This window comes from Podarcis cretensis (assembly GCF_951804945.1).
Source record: "Podarcis cretensis genome assembly, chromosome: 1".
In the NCBI taxonomy this organism is placed as follows: domain Eukaryota; kingdom Metazoa; phylum Chordata; class Lepidosauria; order Squamata; family Lacertidae; genus Podarcis; species Podarcis cretensis.
Window position 1 is genome coordinate 60,883,089 of NC_137170.1, and position 20,148 is coordinate 60,903,236.

Sequence of the window (20,148 nt, forward strand, 5' to 3'; positions counted from 1 at the left end):
CCCTTGTGAGGAAAAGAGATACCATATATGAAGCTGTAGACTCCAGAGTAGGGAGACATAACCTCCAGGGGTCCTGATTTTCCAGCGACAGTCTCAGAATTACAAAAGCCATTCTGGCTTCTGATCTGATCCCGGAATGCCCTGTTTCCCCTGCCAATGCTGCCACCACTGAGCTTGGATAAGAGAATGAGCTAGCATTTGTCCCTAGCAGTGGTGGCAGCAAAGGAGCATCCTGTTGCCTCTCCAGGGCTGCTGCTGCTGCTGCTGCCAGCCTCCTCCCTTGGGCAGCTCCTAGCGGCTGCTGGAGAGTGGGCAATGAGGAACAGAGGCTGCCGCCACTGAAGTCCAGCCCCACATGACTCACCGGCTCTGAGGAGCATGCAGAGGGCAGGGCCACCCTGGATGGGAAGAACGGGGGAGCAGAGGACAGTGCAAGGAGTCTTGGTTTTAAAAATAATCCTTTGTGCGTCCACATCTAATCTTGCCCCTTTCTAAAATTTATTTATTGGTGTGTGTTTTTCTTTTTATAAATCTACCAAAGAATAAAATAACGTCCCTATTTTCATCTGAGATAGTGTTGGAGGGTATGGGGAGGGCACCCTCCCAGCTGCCACCACTAAATGGTACTGCTTTTTGTACTGTACCAGCCAAATGGCCATGAATTCAGACTGGCTTTCTCCCACCCCAGGGGCCAAAATGTATATCACTGTGAATGAGGAGCTTTCAGTGCCTTGCAGGACAGCCCTCGCTTGGCCCAGGGAGAGCTGATCATCTCACACCACCCTCTGCCATATCTAAAAGTTCTTCTTTCAGGGATCCCTTACGGTCATGAAAAGCCTTTTTCATCCTCCGCTTTTATGGGATGTCAAGTGGTGGGCTGTTGACCTGAACTTTGCTATCTCTCCTGGTGATCTGATTAACATATGGACACACTCTGCCTCGCTCAAAACAGGAAATCAATTTGAAAGGCAAGACAAATATTATTTGCTCCCTTCCCATCTGCTGTGATATGGGAACACGCCTGCTTTCAGCAGCGATAGAGCCTTATTGATTGAGGGTATTTATAGAGCAGTCACCACTATCAGCAGAGCTATCAGAGGACCAAAGGAAGCAGCATTTGACCCTACGGGCTGTTTAAATGTGTCGCTGCTTCCAAAAATGTTGGCTTTTCTCATTCAAGGTGACAGCCGTACTATTTCATGTTGCGCCTAAAGATACATTTCCTGTTTGTCATCTACTTAGGGGCTGATTGCTGCTAAATTAAGTGTAATTCTAAGAGGTCTCTCCTGCCTGCGCAGTGACCCCGGTCTACTTCCGAGCTACTGCTTTGACCTTCCGTGTCCACAGGCAGCTTTTATCAATAACAGGGCCATGTCACAAGAGGGGATATTGCCTCTCTCAAGGCTTCTGCTCATTATGGGATTGTACCGCCTTGCCTTACTTTTTAAAAGCAAAAGGTGCAGGGGTTCAGCCCTTCCATGAGTGTCATGCCCTCTGCCCTGAAAGACTGCCCTCTAAGCAAAGATGTGGAGGGGGTGTGAGCGTCACACAGGGAGGGTGGGGGAGCAGCCTTCGCTCAGGAGAGGCATCTATGAGTCATTGAAAGTGAGATACCATCCTAACAATGCCTACTCAGAAGTAAGTCCTATTGAATTCAGTGGCTTTTGCGCCTAAGTATGTGAGCTCCACATTGCAGCCTGGCTCCAACAAATGATTCCCCCCCCTCTCCTCCCAAAAATGTTGCTTCGTTCGCCCAATTTAATCTTAAATATATCTCAAGGCCGAACTTTTCATTTCTTCCAGTGACGCAAAGAGAAAATCTTTGTGCGTTCTTATCCACTCCTTTTCATGATAAGCCTCCCCATCTTCTCAGTAAATAAAATAAACAAGGTTCTCCCACCATTCGACCCTGAAATGGTGCTGCTGTTATCCTAAGGACAAGATTTAAGGGTGAGTCTAGGCAAGAGAGCTTGAAGATGCTCTGTGATAAGGACATAAGAAGAGCCTGCTGACTCTCATCTAGTCCAGCATCCTGTTCTCACAGTGGCCAACCAGATGCCTGTGGAAACCAGCAAGCAGGATTCAAGCACAAGCCCCCTCTCCCCTCCTGTGGTTTCAGAAGCATTGCTGCCTCCAGCCGTGGAGGCAGAGCACAACCATCATAGCTAATCGCCACTGATAGCCTTTACCTCCATGAATTTATCTAAACTTCCTTTACAACCCTCCAAGTTGGTGGCCATCACTGCCGCTTGTGGGAGAAAATTCCATAGATTAACTATGCACTGCATGCAGAAGTACTTTCTTTCATCTGTCCTGACGATCAGGTCTCTGTCGCTATTTTAAAAGGGTGACTTCAACCTGCAGGGAACTTTGATTGAGATGAAGGCACCCGGGGCACCAGGTGAATAAAGTTGTTGTTTTGCCCAAATTCTCCTGCACCTTTTGGGAAATGAGTTTTCATGCTTTCTAGATCTGCTGCATTGCTGTTTCCTCTGCCCCTGGATCGTATTCTGTTTTACATTGTGCTACCGTATTTTTCGTTCTATAAGACACACCTGGCTTTAGAGGAGGAGAACAAGAAAAAAATCTCTCCCTCTCTGCGCAGCGCCTCTCCAGCAAAGCGGGAGGAGAAATGGAAGGGGCTCCGTTTCTCCTCCCGCTTCGCTGAAGGGGCGCTGCACAGCTTTTCCCCTCTGCGCAGCACCTCTTCAGCACTGAAGAGGAGCTGTGCAAAGAGGGAAAGCTGTGCAGCGCCTCTCCAGGGAAGCGAAGTCAGAACAGCAAGAGGGATCGATGTGCACCGATCCCTCACCCTCTCCTGGCTTCAGGGATTGCTGCGCAGCGTGCATTCGCTCCATAAGATGCACACACATTTCCCCTTATTTTTAGGAGGGGGAAACTGCGTCTTATAGAGCGGAAAATATGGTATTTTGCTGTTTCAGAGTTCATGTGCATTTATTATCTTATAATCTTGGTTTGTTTGTTTTTATCGCAACTTCAGTTATCGGGCCCCACAGAAATGAAAGAAAAAGTGGTAAATCGTTTCCCCTCATGCCAACTTTGCAATTCAAATTTCACACCCCCCCCAAACAAAAAACACATAACCCACCTTTATGTGTCCCATAGAAAAATATTAATGGAATCTGGGCCAGTCACTGTCTTTCAGCCTAACCTACCTCCCAGTGGTGTTGTGATGATAAAATGGGGAGGGGAGAACCATGTAGACTGACTGAAGGAAAAGGTGACGTGTGTGTGTGTGTGTGTGTGTGTGTGTATGTGTGTGTGTGTGTGTGTTTAAATAAATAAATGAATGAATAATGTTGGGCACACACACAATTTGAAACAGCGGGCTAAGAGAATGTGGTAGACTCAAGCAGACAACAGTGTTTGCTGTTGAATCCTTATGGGATGCAGGGGTTAGAGTGTTGGACCAGGACTGATGAGACCTGGGTTCAGATCCCCAGTCAGTCAGACCAGTCATCAATTCTCTGCATAACTTACCTCAGAAAGTTATTGTGAAAATAAAATGGGGGAAGGACACTGTTAGCCACCATGATGATGATGATAATAATAATAATAATAATAATAATAATAATAATAATAATAATAATTTATTATTTATACCCCGCCCATCTGGCTGGGCCTCCCCAGCCACTCTGGGCGGCTTCCATAGAAAGCAAAAATACAATAAAATATCACACGTTAAAAACTTCCCTGAACAGGGCTGCCTTAAGATGTCTTCTGAATGTCAGGTAGTTGTTAATCGCTTTGACATCTGCTGGAAGGGTGTTCCACAAGGCGGGCGCCACTACCGAGAAGGCCCTCTGCCTCAGGATATAAATGTAACATAATAAATAAATAAATTGGCAGGCAGGAGTAAGACACTGACCTCTCCCTTGTCCATAATTTCCTTCCTATAAACTTTTGACAAAGAGGGGTGAGGGGTGCATAATGGTACCCAAAGGCCAAAAATCACCCTTGCCAAGAGACAAACTGCTTTTTAAGGCTGCTCAAGGTGGGAAAACACAGACCTGTGAGTGTAGGGAAGTATTATACCCCTCTGCCTTGTCTTGCTTTGCTTTAACTTCCACCCTTGGCCACTCACTTTATAGGCAATTGGCTGGTCCTGCCGCTGTCCTGTCTAGTTGCACCCTCATAAGACTTTGGATGGGTGCAGAGCAAAAGATCTGGGTGTTTCTTGGCTTCATTTTTAAAAGCATCCAGGGCTATGGGAAGCCTCTCTTTCCTTCCTCCTTCCCCCACATATACAGAGAACAGGAATTAGACCGTAATTGGAAATCCTAACATCTGGAAGAGTGAGCATCTGGAAATCATCACTTCGGCTGAAATGCTTGCAAGTTGACTAAAGGTCCTTATCAGACTTCCGTTCTCCAGATTCCTTTCAACTGCCTCGTTTTATGACCCCCATCTTTACAAGGTGTGTCCACCTCTACTCTATTTTATACTCCGTAGCAACAGGCATTACAAGTCACTTTTGCCCAGTGAAATTTTACAGTCGTCTTTGGAAACCGTGTTGAAGCGAGCATGACTGACCGGGTTGTTGGTACACAACAGGGCCCTGTATCAGCAATAAACTTTGGGAAGCTAAACCTGAAATAATAAATATATAAAGCTGCCTTATGCTGAGTCATATCATAGGCCTTTCATCCTGGTAATGGTCTACATGGTTCCAGGTTACAGTCTGGATGCACATGAGGGCACCAACTTGCTGAAGCTAAGCAGGTCTGGCTCTGCTTGGGATATGTAGCTGCTTCCTAAAACCATTTTCAAGTTGTTCTTAAAGTGATCAGCACTCTGTCACAAGACAGCAAGTAGCAATAATCAAAAACCAAGTAAGTCTTCTGCAGGACCATTATTGAACATCTCCAGAGTTGATGAGGCTCATCTGTCACCACCAAAAAGCTGAGCCTTTGGTGTCATTGGCCCAAGCACCTTCTGTTTTAACCCTTACATGTCTGCTGTAAACTTTATGATACTGCCAAGTTTATGCAGGCAATTAAGAAAATATCAGTACAGTAGTACCTCAGGTTAAGAACTTAATTCATTCTGGAGGTCTGTTCTTAACCTGAAACTGTTCTTAACCTGAAGCACCACTTTAGCTAATGGGGCATCCTGCTGCCGCTGCGCCGCCAGAGCACGATTTCTGTTCTTATCCTGAAGCAAAGTTCTTAACCTGAGGTACTATTTCTGGGTTAGTGGAGTCTGTAACCTGAAGTGTATGTAACCTGAAGCGTATGTAACCCAAGGTACCACTGTAATAGTGGATGAGTTTAAATCTTATGTGGTTTTTATTGTGTAGATGTATGGTTGTAAACCACTTTGATTTATTTATTTTTAGTAGAGGTATCAAAAACAATTAATAAACACATAAGAGTAACTTTTAACGTTTTTCTCTTTTTGAACATCTCTCCCAGCTAGCGAGCAATTCCTTTCCTTCACTCCATCAAAATATTTGCCATAGAGATGAGAAAAGGCCGTGGCTCAGTGATAGAGCATTTGCATTGCATTTGAGAGGCTCCTGGTTCAATCCCCAGCATCTTCAGTTAGGGTTGGGGATGTTCCCAGTCTAAAATTCTGGATTGCTACTGCCAGTCAGTGTAGAGAATATTAAGCTCGATAGACCAATGGCCTGGTTTGGTATGAGTCAGCTTCATATATTCTTCTTCACTCTCATACTCTGAGGATTGTAAGCTGAGCAAGTTCAGAGAAAAGAAGGTATGGAATACAGAGGCGAACTGTGCGGGTTTCTTTTAAGCTTTTTGATCCACTGCTGCCAAAAGGATTGTAATAATGATCTCAGTATAATTATACAACATTGATTGGTGCAATCAGCCCTGGACTTGTGACTCTGTAATCCCATGTAATTCTCTCCACAAATTACCTTTTGAGCATCAGAGCCTTGAAGTTCCAAGAAATGCCAGGCATGCTTTCCTTAGCTCAATGTGTGTTCCTTGTTCAGACAGAGAGCATTTCACAGGAGTCAGTGGAACAGAAACATAAACAAACCTCTGTGCCCTGAGTAGGCCTCTGGAATGCCAAATACCTCCCCCTGCTCCCTGTCACTGATACCTGCAGCCCCATGGGCCACCACTGGTGGCTGCAGTTTTGAAAAATTGCACGCTGGGTTTCTCTCCGGTGATTTATCACCCTTTAATAGTTTTTCTGTTGAGGATTCCCAGTTAGCTGCTTAACCTTCCTAGTGAAATGCAGCCCTGGGAGAAAAGCAAAAGGGAAAATTTCAGCCATGTGGAAAGCAAAAAGAGGAATTAATGCCGTCTGAAGAAAAATATCTGTCATTGACAAGAGTTTTTCAGCAAATAATTAGTGGGACCATAAATGTCTGAAGGGATTATTAAAGGGTTGGAAAGTTCAAATATTTGAAGACCGGTCTAATATTCTAAACAGTGAACCCTTTTAGCTATCATTTTCTGCACAGGGCATTTAAAAAAACAACACAGAGTGACTCAGTACATTCTATCTTAGAGTGCGTCCCACTAAGGTGCCATTTTGAGGGAAGCGTCAAGTTACTTCTGGGCAATGCAATGGATTTTCTTTCCAGTTAGTAGAGAGGAGCTCTTTTTCCAAGGGCAAGTTTGGTCTCCTTAAAACAACATGAAAGAACCCTTTGACAGTGATTTCAGTGGGGCCAGGATTTTACACATGATAAAGCAAAATTACTGAAGACACACACTTTCCTTCACCTTAACATTCTTCAGTAGTAAAAATTGTTATCCCTAATTTTTCCACAGGGAAATGTGGGGAATTATTTGCTTATTGCCACACTATTAAGTATCAATTGTTGTTTCAGCGTATGTCCTGCAATTGCACCTAAAGCGAACATCAGATTGCTACAAAATGTGCACATTTTTGGACACTGTTTCCCAAGCTGGACGAAAATATGCACAGAATTAGCTGGGGCAGGAGAATAATTTTTGCACTCACTGAATAAGTGCCTAGTGGTCAATGATACAGGACCATCCATAGGTGAAATGCTATGAAGGCAGCTCCTGTCCAAAGTGATTCTTGATACTAGGCTAATGTACATTCTACCATGATGAACCATTTGAACAAAAAGCCAACCTGGCTCTGAGCATTTCATTGAATTTTGTTTCCAGTTAGTGAAAAGGAGCTTTCACTTATCTTGCTCCCCACCGCTGTCTGCACAACAGAATAGTGTTTTTACCCAACCAGCTGTCTGCAGTTCATCACCCAACCAGAAAGCTATAATGGTGCCAGGTTTAGAATCAAGAGGCCTTGGCCCACATTTTAATGTTCAGAGCCATTTCTTTACATATATAATGCTTCTGTTTACAAACAACAAAGAGGAGATACATGTTCTGGTGGATGAGGGGTGCTTTTCTTGGCTGCTTTGTATCCTCACCCCACCGCTATCTGCTCAGTTTCTCTTGGCTAAAGAGGGAGCAGAGCTATCAGAATAACAACTAGTACTCAGTTCAAACTGATGCAGAAGACCATTTGTCTAAGTTTGCTTTTGCCTTCTCCATCAATTACTATAAAATCAGAGGTGGCCTTTAGAACAGCTCGCAGACCACACCAGTTCAAAATGTCAGTGGTAGAGATGACTGCATACAGGAAAACCAGGTGAACTATTGCTAGCCTATGATGTGTGATAGGTTGTCTATTACACATTTCTTTCATCTGTGTTAATGCTGAGCAACAGCTAGCAGGCTCAGCAGCAATTCTTGGTGAAGCTACTAGAGATTTTTTTAACTAGAAGAACAGACATGAAAGGCATGACAGATAATAATAATAATAATAATAATAATAATAGAATAATTACAATACTATCTACCCCTTCCTTCCAAAGGGGGGGGGAATTGAACCCATCAGTGATAAAATAATAGAGAAAAAAATTGAAAACATCTTAAAACATGCAATCCTATGCATATTGCTGCTGCTGCTGCTACTATTACTACTGAATTTCAGCCAAAAAGAGTTGCAAGAACCAGAATGTATTTGGGAATAAATCCTCTAGAACTGAATAAGACTCGGACATGGGATTTATTGCCTTAATGTTACTGTGTATAATGCTAATGCTTCTGTCCTAATTTCTAATCTTCCTTTTAGACTGCAGTCCTGCTGCATCATGGAACGGTGGCTTTTTGACCAATATACCCGCCATGTCACTCTAAATTCTAAACAGCAGCAAAGAACTGCACACCAGGACATTACACCAGATTGTGTCAAGTGAGCGGCGGCGGCATGATCATGAAAACCGTGTGGAAATCGCAACACAAAACTCCTGCGATTTTCTGAGTTCATGGTGTTGCAAGTGGATTTGTTTTCTGGGGAAATTTAGCATGGAAATGAGAGCTTAACTTCTTCTAGATTTCCAGAAGCAGCTTTTACATCATGTAAAAGATTGCATAAAATGTGGAAATGATCAGGTAAGGAAAAATCAGGAAGATGGAATAAAGTCTGAATGGAGCCTAATGGAGCAAATAAATGAAAATCCTCAACCAAAAGGAGTTGGGCCAATATATGATGCAATCTGTGGGCAAGGGACCCGGAGGGAAGAGGAATGAAGACCAAGTTGCCCATGGAACAGCATGATTCAGCTCTACCCAAAGATGCATGGGAAACCTTTTCAATATGGTATTTAGTCAAAGCTGTAAAGCTTTAACCAAGCCACAATTAGAATGCAGGAATTCTTGGTTCATAGCCTTATGTTCGGTGTTACTATTTCACACATGTAATCAATCAGTAAGTCTCCAAACGTAATAATCATGGCTTAGATGTGCATATATTATCAGCGATATTTCAGGGTTAAGGCCTCACGCAGTAACAGGTGCTGAATGAATGCAGCCTATGCATAAGGGTGCAGCCTGATCCTGACAAAGCGAATGGGCATATTCTTTGCAGATTTACTGCTCTCCCTAGGATGAGATGGAAGTGCTAAAAGCTTAAGCTGATACACAGGAGGCTTGTTTATTGCATTGTACAGACCAGAGAGGAATTTCCTGCACATAGTGCCAAAGACAGAGCGCACAAAAATGCCTCTGAAGTCTGTGGATAGCATTGAACAGGCTCCCTTCTGTATTAGCTTTACTCCTCATATATCTGGGTTTCAAATTTTAACACAGCTGTATAGGAGGGGCAACCCTAATGCCAGTCTACAGCCCGGCCAATTGTGAGCCGCAGTTTGAGAAAGAAGGGAATCGATTGGACAGCAAAATGGCTGGAGCGGGGGGAGCTCGTCTACTGCGGGTCTGTAATGACATCATTCCCTGCGCTGTCTCCATCACAATTTTCTAGAACAGGATTAAAGTGCTGACAGATTCCATTCCAAAACTCCCAGGCAGCTCTTTACATAGCTGTTAGCAGAACAAAAGCATTACACGAGATTTCCTCTCTCCCTCCAACAGCATTTGATGCTCTCTAATCCTCACCTTGGGAAAAAGCACGGGAGAGCCAACTGCACTTGCTGACATCACACAGGATGTGTTGTCTCTCCGCTGGAATAAATGGATTGGGGGAGCCATGGGGGGTGCAGAAAAGGGAGGCTGTGTCTTCCAATCAACCGCTTTGGGTCCAAGGGGGAAGGTCATGTCCACAATCCAAGAGCTAATGTCTGCAGTTAGTAGATTCTGTTTGGCAGACCACACATGCAACTTTTACAGGAGCTCTGCACAGAGTGAATAAAAATAATGGCCACATCATGTGTTTTCCCTCCAACAGCTGGACAAAGTGAAAGGAGCATGCTCATTAAAACAGCACCACTGCAATTAACACCAAATTGGGCATGATATAATCCTCTTTCTTTCCATACTTCCCCACTGCTGTTTCTTCTGCAGGCCACAAGCCTGACCGTTGACGTTTTGAGTAAGCGTCACTGAATGCAACAGGATAAGTCATCGTGTATAGGATGTGTCATTAGTCTATCTGTGACACATCAGGGCTTCTGTGACATGCTGGTGGCATATCTGGACTTGCTAAAAAAGAATCCCTGCATGTGGAAAAATTGGCTTGAAAATGAACAGAAGTACACCGATGCTCTTCTCATTATTGAACATTTCAAAGTGTTGGTGCTGACCTTTAAAGCCCTAAACAGCCTCAGTCCTATATACCTGAAGGAGCGTCTCCACCCCCATCGTTCAGCCCGGACACTGAGATCCCGCGCCAAGGGCCTTCTGGCGGCTCCCTCACTGCGAGATGTGAGGTTACAGCGAACCAGGCAAAGGGCCTTCTCAGTAGTGGCGCCTGCTCTGTGGAACGCCCTTCCATCAAATGTCAAAGAAATACAGAACTATCTGACATTTAGAAGACATCTGAAGGCAGCCCTGTTTAGGGAAGTTTTGAATGACTGATGTTTTAATGAATTTTTAATCTTGTTGGAAGCCACCCAGAGTGGCTGGGGAAACCAATCCAGATCAGCGGGGTATATATAAATTATTATTATTATTATTATTATTATTATTATTATTATTATTATTATTAGGATGCAACACTTTGGCATTAAAAAATTAGCCATTTAAAAAATGGCTTGAAAAAATAAATTACAAGCTATCTGCCATGAATGATCGCATTCAAAATAAAGCTTTTGTGGACTCTTCCCTTGATGGACTATGATGAACATTATGGCAACAAATGAACCTGTGGTTTCATTTCAGGCACCAAGGGAATAATGGACTGGAAGCGGCAAAGAAACAGAGGGAAGAATGGAGAGATCTAATGAATGTTTTCCCCTCTTTGAAAACTGATCTCTGTAGCTGAGATTTAGACTTGCCACACAGCTAATGGCTGTTACAAATGGTTGTAGATAAGATAGATAGCATCAAGATTGATGGTTTGCTGTTGTTGGGCATAGCGCTTTAAGCTGTGCTCTTGCTGCAATGCAGAGTTCCCAGCAACAACCCAATTATAAGAGGATATAAAGAAGAGAGAGAGAGAGAGAGAGCACTGTGGTATTTGCCTATTTTTCAGACATCCCAGGAAGAGAGGGCTTCCAGTCACATGGCAATTTGTGATCCCCTTACCCCATTTATTTATCGTTTAGATGCACAGTGTCTTGGAAGTAACATGTTTCCTCACCCTGAAGAGGATTCTCCAATACATTGTTTTCCTCTCTCATTGATCCTGTAAAGTTGGGGACTTCATTATTTTCAAGCACTCTGCTCCCACTAGGTAGGAGAGAGAAATCCAATGCAGTTCGCATTCAAAGGCAAACCTACCTAATTCACACTTTCTGAAACCATACAGGAACTAGAACACAGCCATCCTTTGAAATGTGCATGTCTCTGAGTTTTACCATGCAGTTCTCCAGCCAAATGAGGTGTACAACATGCATATGCTAGCAGATAGTGTGCATTACAATTCATATATTTGTCAAAGTAAAGTACAAAAATGCATTATTTGAAGGGAAATGGCTCTCCAAATATGTGTATATGAGGCAAAATGGCATACAAAAGTGTGTACATTAGGAGAAAGTCACAGTAAAATGCTGATGGATTTTCATGTGGGCTTTTAAAAAATAAAATTACAAATGCAAATTATGTGGAAATGTGGAGAAGTGAACCTAAAATTGGAAAAATTGTAAACGAGGGAGAAACCAAAACTGACAATCCCTTGTACCACTCAAACACACAACAGTTGAATGTACAGGAGAGTTTATCTTCCCCACATAAGATAAACAGGAAGTCCAGCTGGTCTACAGAGGCCCAGCAGAACAATATATCTGCTTCATTACTTAGCTATATATAGAAATTTATATTATTTAGCCTATTGCATCCTATTAAAACACAGCAAGAGCCGGGAAGGGGTTATTGGTTTGTTTAGCTTTTGTTTTATTATGTATTTTGTGTTTTCATTTTGTATTTTTATGTTGTGAACTGCCCTGTGAACTTTGGATGAAGGACAGTATACAAATTTAATTAACAACAACAACAACAACACCCAAACTTGTTTGTCTGTTACTAAGGTGATGACACTAGTAGTTTAGGATTCTGTGGTTATTGTGTATCCCTGTTTAATAACTTCACCCCTCTGTTGGTACTCCAGTTTCAGAAATTGGGTCTCTTGCATCACTGGAGAAAAACCCTTCTTTATTAAACGTTTCTTTCATGTCTTTATAAATGAAATTGGGGATCATCCCGACATCCTTACATAAGGAAAACCCATTAGCAAATATAGAAGCAGTACTGAGAACTCTTCACGGTCCGTTGGATTTTACCACATTCCTCTGTAACCCCCTTCATCCATAGCTAGCCAGATGATAAACAGAGAGCTCTCTAAGAAGCTTTTGAGAAAAAATGAGGTTCAGAATGTTACACTAGTCCTAGCGATTCCACAGGTGATTGTTAAAGAATACAGAGTTCGTGCTTTAAAATTAAAAAATTAAAAAGAGTCCATAGAAGAAGAAGAAAGGATATGTGAATGTAAGGCAGGCTAGTACCATATTTTTTGCTCTATAAGATGCACCAGACCACAAGACGCACCTAGTTTTTGGAGGAGAAAAACAAGGGGAAAAAATATTCTGAATCTCAGAAGCCAGAACAGCAAGAGGGATTGCTGCGCAGTGAAAGCAGCGATCTCTCTTGCTGTTCTGGCTTCTGGGATAGCTGTGCAGCCTGCATTCGCTCCATAACACGCACACACATTTCCCCTTACTTTTTAGGAGGGAAAAAGTGGGTCTTACAGAGCAAAAAAATACGGTAATTTTCAATTATTCAGACATTTTAATGATTATTTTGTGTCATTTTTATAGTATTTTATGTTTTCTTGTACCTGCATGTGAGGCAGAACCTAGTCACTTTGGCTAGTTGCCAGTGATACCCTTATCCTAGCAGTTTGTCTAATCCTCTTTTAATGCTATCGGAACTGGTGGCCACTACTACCTCTTGCAGAGGCAAATGTCATAGTTTATGCACTGTGTGAAGAAGTGCTTCATTTTGTCTGTCCTGAATCTTCCAACATTCAGTTTCATTCGATAACCCTGAGTTCTAGGTTTGCAGGAGAATAAAATATTTTCTCTATTGACTTTTTCCATGTGAAACCTTAGGCATCTCTATTGTGTCCCTCCTTAGTAAGTCCTTGCTGACCTTTTTCTTCTAAACTAACAGTCTCCTGATGTTGTAACCTTTGCTTGGGGAGTTGCTCAAGCCCCGTGATCATTTTGGTTACCATATTCTGAAACCTTTTCAGCTCTACCGTATCATTTTCGGAGTGAGGCAGCCAGAACTGGACACAGTGTTCCAAGTGCAGTCGCTCCATTGAGTTGTGTAATAGACTCATGGTATTTGAGATTTTATGTTCAATCCTTTCCCTAATGATCCCTTATCTGGAATTCACCTTTTTGACTGCTTCTGCATGTCTTCCGGAGAGTGAGTTCATTCATTTATGTGCTTTCAAAGTTCACAATACGTTTGGTCATAATCCACAGTAATTTTTGTTGTTGTTACTTGCATTATAAATTGAGATTTTACTGGGAAAAGTGGCTACTGTGAACCATAAAGCAATTGCCTCAATCAAAAGCAATTTTGCACATTATGTGTAAACACTGAAAGGATCGAATTGTTGCATTTATGCTTTTCACACATTACCGTGCATTAAACCTGGGATGCCTGATTTGTAGTACCTCACTCAATGTTGTTGGACTACATATCCCATCATCCTTGCCAAATTGCCATGCTGACTGGGGCTAATGGGAGATGTAGTCCATCAACATATGGAGGTTACAGTCTTGGCTACATCTGCCTACGTATGCCTATTGAAATCAATGCACTTAAGATGGAAAATAGCACTTTTAAATATTTTGAAAAAGAACGAATTGTATTCCCCACTAAGTGCATGTTACTAGATATTTTATCCCATAAGGAACTAATAACAAATCCGCTTCAGAGAATGTGGATCTAGACTCGCCTCAGAGACGCCATGCATCCAAAAAGATCCCAATGCCTTCACAACTGCTGGAGAATTGGAATAAAGTAAGAACACATTCCTTAAAATATAAAGTGTGTGCATGTGTGCATGAGAGAGAGAGAACAATTTTATGTCTCTATATTAAAAGTATTAGATATAACAAATATTAAAGAAGAAGAAACATTGCAGACAATGGTCTTTCATTGGTTGGGTAACAGCATCTACTTCTCTGCTCCAAGTTTCTGAGACAATATCCGAATTAAAAGCACTTCTCATATATGTTAGCAGCTCTTGTCAGTTACAGCATTTCCCCTTAAGCTCTCATTTGTGACGGGGAGTTTATTGTATGCAGTTGGCAGACAAGACACTAGGCCCCCAGCTGTTCAGATTCCTTCTATGAGTCAACATAATTGCACCCCCCACTCTAATATCTTCAGCCTCTCTTTGCTGTTGGTTGGTTGTAATGGACAGACCTAAAGTAATTGAGCCACCTGTTGCACTGTTGCATCGCCAGTTCTGTTTATGGAAGCCCCGCTGAACACTCAGTAACTTGGTTTGACACTAATTGTTTAAGAGCATGCCATTGTGATGGCATTGTAAATAAAGTTGTAGATTTCTTTTAATCAATAATAACAACTTGCTCACTAGAGTATAAGTTCATGGCTTTGTTACCTTTTACCTTAGGCGCTTAATGCCAATTTTAAGGACATTATAAAATCTGTGCATTTGAAAATAAGTTTATTTTTACAATAATGTACTCTTCCAGCTCGCATTTTTCAGAGTCTTAGAACAAATGACAAAATAGAAATATCTACAATGAAATTCATATTTCTACATGGTTTGAGCTATCTGTTTGCTGTTCATTAGGGGGTATATGGAAAGTTAAATGATATCAGCACAATCTTTAGCAGGGAAGAGTAAATAGTGAATCATAGAATAGAGTCATAGAATCATAGAGTTGGAAGAGACCACAAGGGCCATCGAGTCCAACCCCCTGCCAAGCAGGAAACACCATCAGAGCACTCCTGACATATGGTTGTCAAGCCTCTGCTTAAAGACCTCCAAAGAAGGAGACTCCACCACACTCCTTGGCAGCAAATTCCACTGTCGAACAGCTCTTACTGTCAGGAAGTTCTTCCTAATGTTTAGGTGGAATCTTCTTTCTTGTAGTTTGGAGCCATTACTCCGTGTCCGCTTCTCTGGAGCAGCAGAAAACAACCTTTCTCCCTCCTCTATGTGACATCCTTTTATATATTTGAACATGGCTATCATATCACCCCTTAACCTCCTCTTCTCCAGGCTAAACATACCCAGCTCCCTTAGCCGTTCCTCATAAGGCATCGTTTCCAGGCCTTTGACCATTTTGGTTGCCCTCCTCTGGACACGTTCCAGTTTGTCAGTGTCCTTCTTGAACTGTGGTGCCCAGAACTGGACACAGTACTCCAGGTGAGGTCTGACCAGAGCAGAATACAGTGGCACTATTACTTCCCTTGATCTAGATGCTATACTCCTATTGATGCAGCCCAGAATTGCATTGGCTTTTTTAGCAGCCGCGTCACACTGTTGGCTCATGTCAAGTTTGTGGTCAACCAAGACTCCTAGATCATTTTCACATGTACTGCTCTCAAGCCAGGTGTCACCCATCTTGTATTTGTGCCTCTCATTTTTTTTGCCCAAGTGCAATGCTTTACATTTCTCCCTGTTAAAATTCATCTTGTTTATTTTGGCCCAGTTCTCTAATCTGTCAAGGTTGTTTTGAAGTGTGATCCTGTCCTCTGGGGTGTTAGCCACCCCTCCCAGTTTGGTGTCATCTGCAAATTTGATCAGGATGCCCTTGAGTCCATCATCCAAGTCGTTGATAAAGATGTTGAATAAGACCAGGCCCAAGACAGAACCCTGTGGCACCCCACTAGTCACTCTTCTCCAGGATGAAGAGGAACCATTGATGAGCACCCTTTGGGTTCGGTCAGTCAGCCAGTTACAAATCCACTGAGTGGTAGCATAGTCAAGACCGCATTTTACCAGCTTCTTTACAAGAATATCATGGGGCACCTTGTCAAATGCCTTGCTGAAATCAAGGTAGGCTACATCCACTGCGTTCCCTTCATCTACCAGTCTTGTAATTCTGTCAAAAAACGAGATCAGGTTAGTCTGACATGACTTATTTTTCAGAAATCCATGCTGACTATTGGTGATCACAGTATTCTTTTCTAGGTGCTCACAGACTGTTTGCTTAATGATCTGCTCCAGAATCTTCCCTGGTATTGATGTCAGACTGACTGGGCAGTAATTATTTGGGTCCTCTCTTTCCCCCTTTTTGAAAATAGGGACAACATTTGCCCTCCTCCAGTCTGCCGGGACTTCGCCTGTTCTCCAGGAATTCTCAAAGGGATGGGAGGATACAAAGATTATGTCTAGGTTCACCACGGCTGCCATTGGGTCACCATCCAGAGGTTGACCAGATGCACAATTCCATCTCATCCAGGGAAGGGAATGCTACCAGTTGATGGAAACCACAGGAGGGGAAAGTGCTCTTGTGCTCGAATCCTGCTAGCTGGTTTCTCATAGGCAACTGTTCAGCCATTGTGAGAACAGGATGCTGGACTAGATGGGCCATTGGCCTGATCCAGCAGGCTCTTGTTATGCTCTTAAATAGTTATTTAGATTATGGTACGTCTGCACTAACGGCACAGGTAAATGACCTTACACCAACGATAACATACCATGGAGACAATGGTTCTAATCTGTTTGCAAACACGCCATTTCCATTATCTTCTAGCCAGCCAATCCATAAAAGCCGAAGCATCTAGGACTGTCACTGGATTCAAGGCTTTCTTCCTAAATCAATGGAAGGGGCTGGTGTCAGCTCCCAAAGGTAAACTTTTGGAAGTTTTCGCAGGGCCTTTATTAGGCCTTTAAAGTGTTTGGGAAATGGATATACAGTGGTACCTCGGGTTAAGAACTTAATTCGTTCTGGAGGTCCGTTCTTAATCTGAAACTGTTCTTAACCTGAGGTACCACTTTAGCTAATGGGGCCTCTCACTGCTGCTGTGCTACCGCCACGCAATTTCTGTTCTCATCCTGAAGCAAAGTTCTTAACCCGAGGTACTATTTCTGTTAGCGGAGTCTGTAACCTGAAACATCTGTAACCTGAAGCATCTGTAACCTAAGGTACCACTGTACAGATGAATATAACTGAAAAGAGGTGGCATAAACTATGGTTATCTAGACTGTATTGGTCAGCTTCAGCATACAGAAGGGAGAGTACATTCAAAGTCACCCACAGGGGCACTGCACAGTGGTGCAACTTTCCCGAATGACATCAGGGACTCTCACCAAATTGCTGATGCTGATGTAGAGGTAAAGGTATATTCCACCATTTATGGTGGGAATGCCCAAATGTTGGTCTGATGTCTATAAAGAAATATCTAATGTCTGTAAAACTGATTGCTGTGTTGTATTTATGGGATGGGCTTGTGGGTATTCCATTCACGAAGGATTTAGTAACATAGATGCTGACTGAAACTCATATTTCAATTGCATGAAAATGGAAAGGCATAAAGGATTAGCAAATCATGCTCTGGTATAAGAATGAGTGGGCAACTGTAATTAAATATATATATATACAAATCATTTAAAAGTTTCCACTGGCACAGACAACCCAGAACACTTTTAAGCCATTTGGTGGGACTTCATGCACAAGCTGGACCCAGTGCACAAACTTACCTGTCTGCATTGATGGGAGAAATTTGGCATATCAAAGGTTGTTATCTGCACTGCTCCTGTAATTGTCAGCTTTGTATATACAGTGTTAGTTTCTTATTAGTGCTAATGTGTCTCAGTTCTGCTCAGAGTGGCTCCATTGAAATTAATGGATCCAAGTTAGTCATGTCTGTTTCAATGGGTTTACTCTGGTTGGAGCTAGCATTGAATACAATTTATTGAGCTCAATGGGACTTAGTTTATTTTTTATTTTATTTTATTTTATTTAAAAAAACAGTAGATAACTAAATCCTAGGGCCATTTGTCACACAAACTGCATTCCATGAGATTTATGGCATATCAAATATTTGTTTTGCCAATGTGGGAATTTGCTGCCATGGCTCAGGATGAGTCTTGCATGCCTTGCTACTCTGTTATGTAACACCATAGTCTGCGATTAGGAAATTTCATGGAGCTCTATTGTTCATTTTCTTATCTGAATGGTATTTTTTAATGCAAGTACATATGCTTCTCTGCCAGAAAATCAAGGTCAGACAGAGACAACAGCTACAAATCAGACAGAGTATCTTCTGTGCCAGACATTGGGAAAGGGATTCTAAGCAAGGTTTGGATATCAAACCATTCATGGATGACTATCGAAACCAAAATATGTGACATTATAAGTTTCTCAACCTGAACTGGCTTGCAATTCATTTCTGGGTCCAATTCATAGTCCTGGTCTTGACCTATAAAGTCCTATCTCAGTACCGAATGGTACCTAACCATACCCCAAAATCATCATCAGAGACTATTCTCCAAGTGCCCCCTAAATCACTGTATTTTCAATGCCAAGCAACTACTTCTTCTTTTTTGTGCCTTTCAATATTTTAAAAATCATTTTAACATCTTTTTTGTCTCTGACAAATTGATGGAGCAAGGAAGATCTGCTGTTGCTGCTCTCTTTAATTGTTTGTTGCTTCTTTTAATTATTATATATAGTATTTTATTTTATTTTTATTATTTTATTTTTTGGTAGGGAGCCACCCTGAAGATATTTTTTGATGGGCACAACTCACTTGTGAGGCAGGTATGTGGTTGTCTTTTTTTTCTGAATCAAGGGGGAAATGATAGAACTCTCTAGGGTAAGTCTAACCTAGAGAAAGAAATGCCCTTGGGGAATAAGGGAAGGAGAGTATCAGACAGCTCTGAGTGAGCCCTGAGAAACAGGCTAAGAAGGCAAAAGTAGGAGCCGCCTTGAGTCTCTGTCAGGGAAAAGGCAGAGAATAAGAATAAGAATAACAGGAGTAGGGCCAATTCAAAAACTGTAACTAGGGCAGAGAATCTTAGAAGATGAAGAACCATTTAGCACAGCAGTTAAATCACCTGCTTTGCATGCAAAAGGTTGCAGGTTCAGTCTCCACTATCTGCAGGTAGAACTAAAATATACCCTCACCTGAAACCCAGTACAGCACTGCCAGCTGAGCTAGATGAACCTATGGTGTAACTCAGTATAAGACAGCTTCCTATCTTTTCCTCTTAGGCCAGGCACGGGCAAACTTGGCCCTCCAGATGTTTTGAGACAATTCCCATCATCCCTAAACACTGGTCCTGTTAGCTAGGGATGATGGGAGTTGTAGTCCCAAAACACCTGGAGGGCCGAGTTTGCCTATGCCTGTCTTAGGCAGTCAATGACCAGAACCTTATTCATGAGTTACTCATGTGTAGGGCCTTGCTATGTTGACAGAGAAACAGGGCTGCAATTTTAGGCCCCCCAATATGTCACTACACCTTTCTGTAAGAAATGGATGTTGCTCTTGGTGGTCTGCAAAGAATATCCAGCAGGCTCTGCATCATGGCAGCATCCATGCAGTGGACATCTGTGGATGCATACTGGCAACATCTATCAAATATATAGATGATAAAGCTCTGCATGCAGAAAATCCCAGATCTTAGCACCGGCATATCAAAGGATCTAACAGCAAAATCCTAACCATGTCTACTCAGAAAGGAGCCTTGTTGAATTCAATGTATCAGTTTTCCAGAGATTGATATTTTAGTTTTAGTTAGCAGAACTGGGCAAGACCTTTGCCCTAAAGACTTGGGGAGCCATTGCAGGTCAGAATAAGCAGTCCTGGGCTGGATGGACCAATGGTTTAACTCAGACCAAGATCACTTCATTGGTATTGTACCACTTAGTCAACTTCTGAATCCCTGCAAATGAGGAAGGAAAAGAAGTATATACAGCAAGCCAAGCCATTTATTCACAGTCACTATTGAGGTTCATTTTAATTAAACAGTTTTCGAGTGGCATGTCTTCAAAGCCCAGATCCATTTAGAATGTTGAGATCTAAACAATCACTTCCAAACATGTCCATCTTGTTTTTTTAGAAGCAACTATTTACATCAGTGCTTCAGAGGGATGCTGATCATCCTGATTCAAGTTGGTATGGGTGAGTCTTTGCATATAGGCAGCTGTTGTAGACTCAGGCAGCAGGTCAGCAACTTGTGCAACAGGAAGGAAGTCATCTCACTTTGTCAAGACAGTGG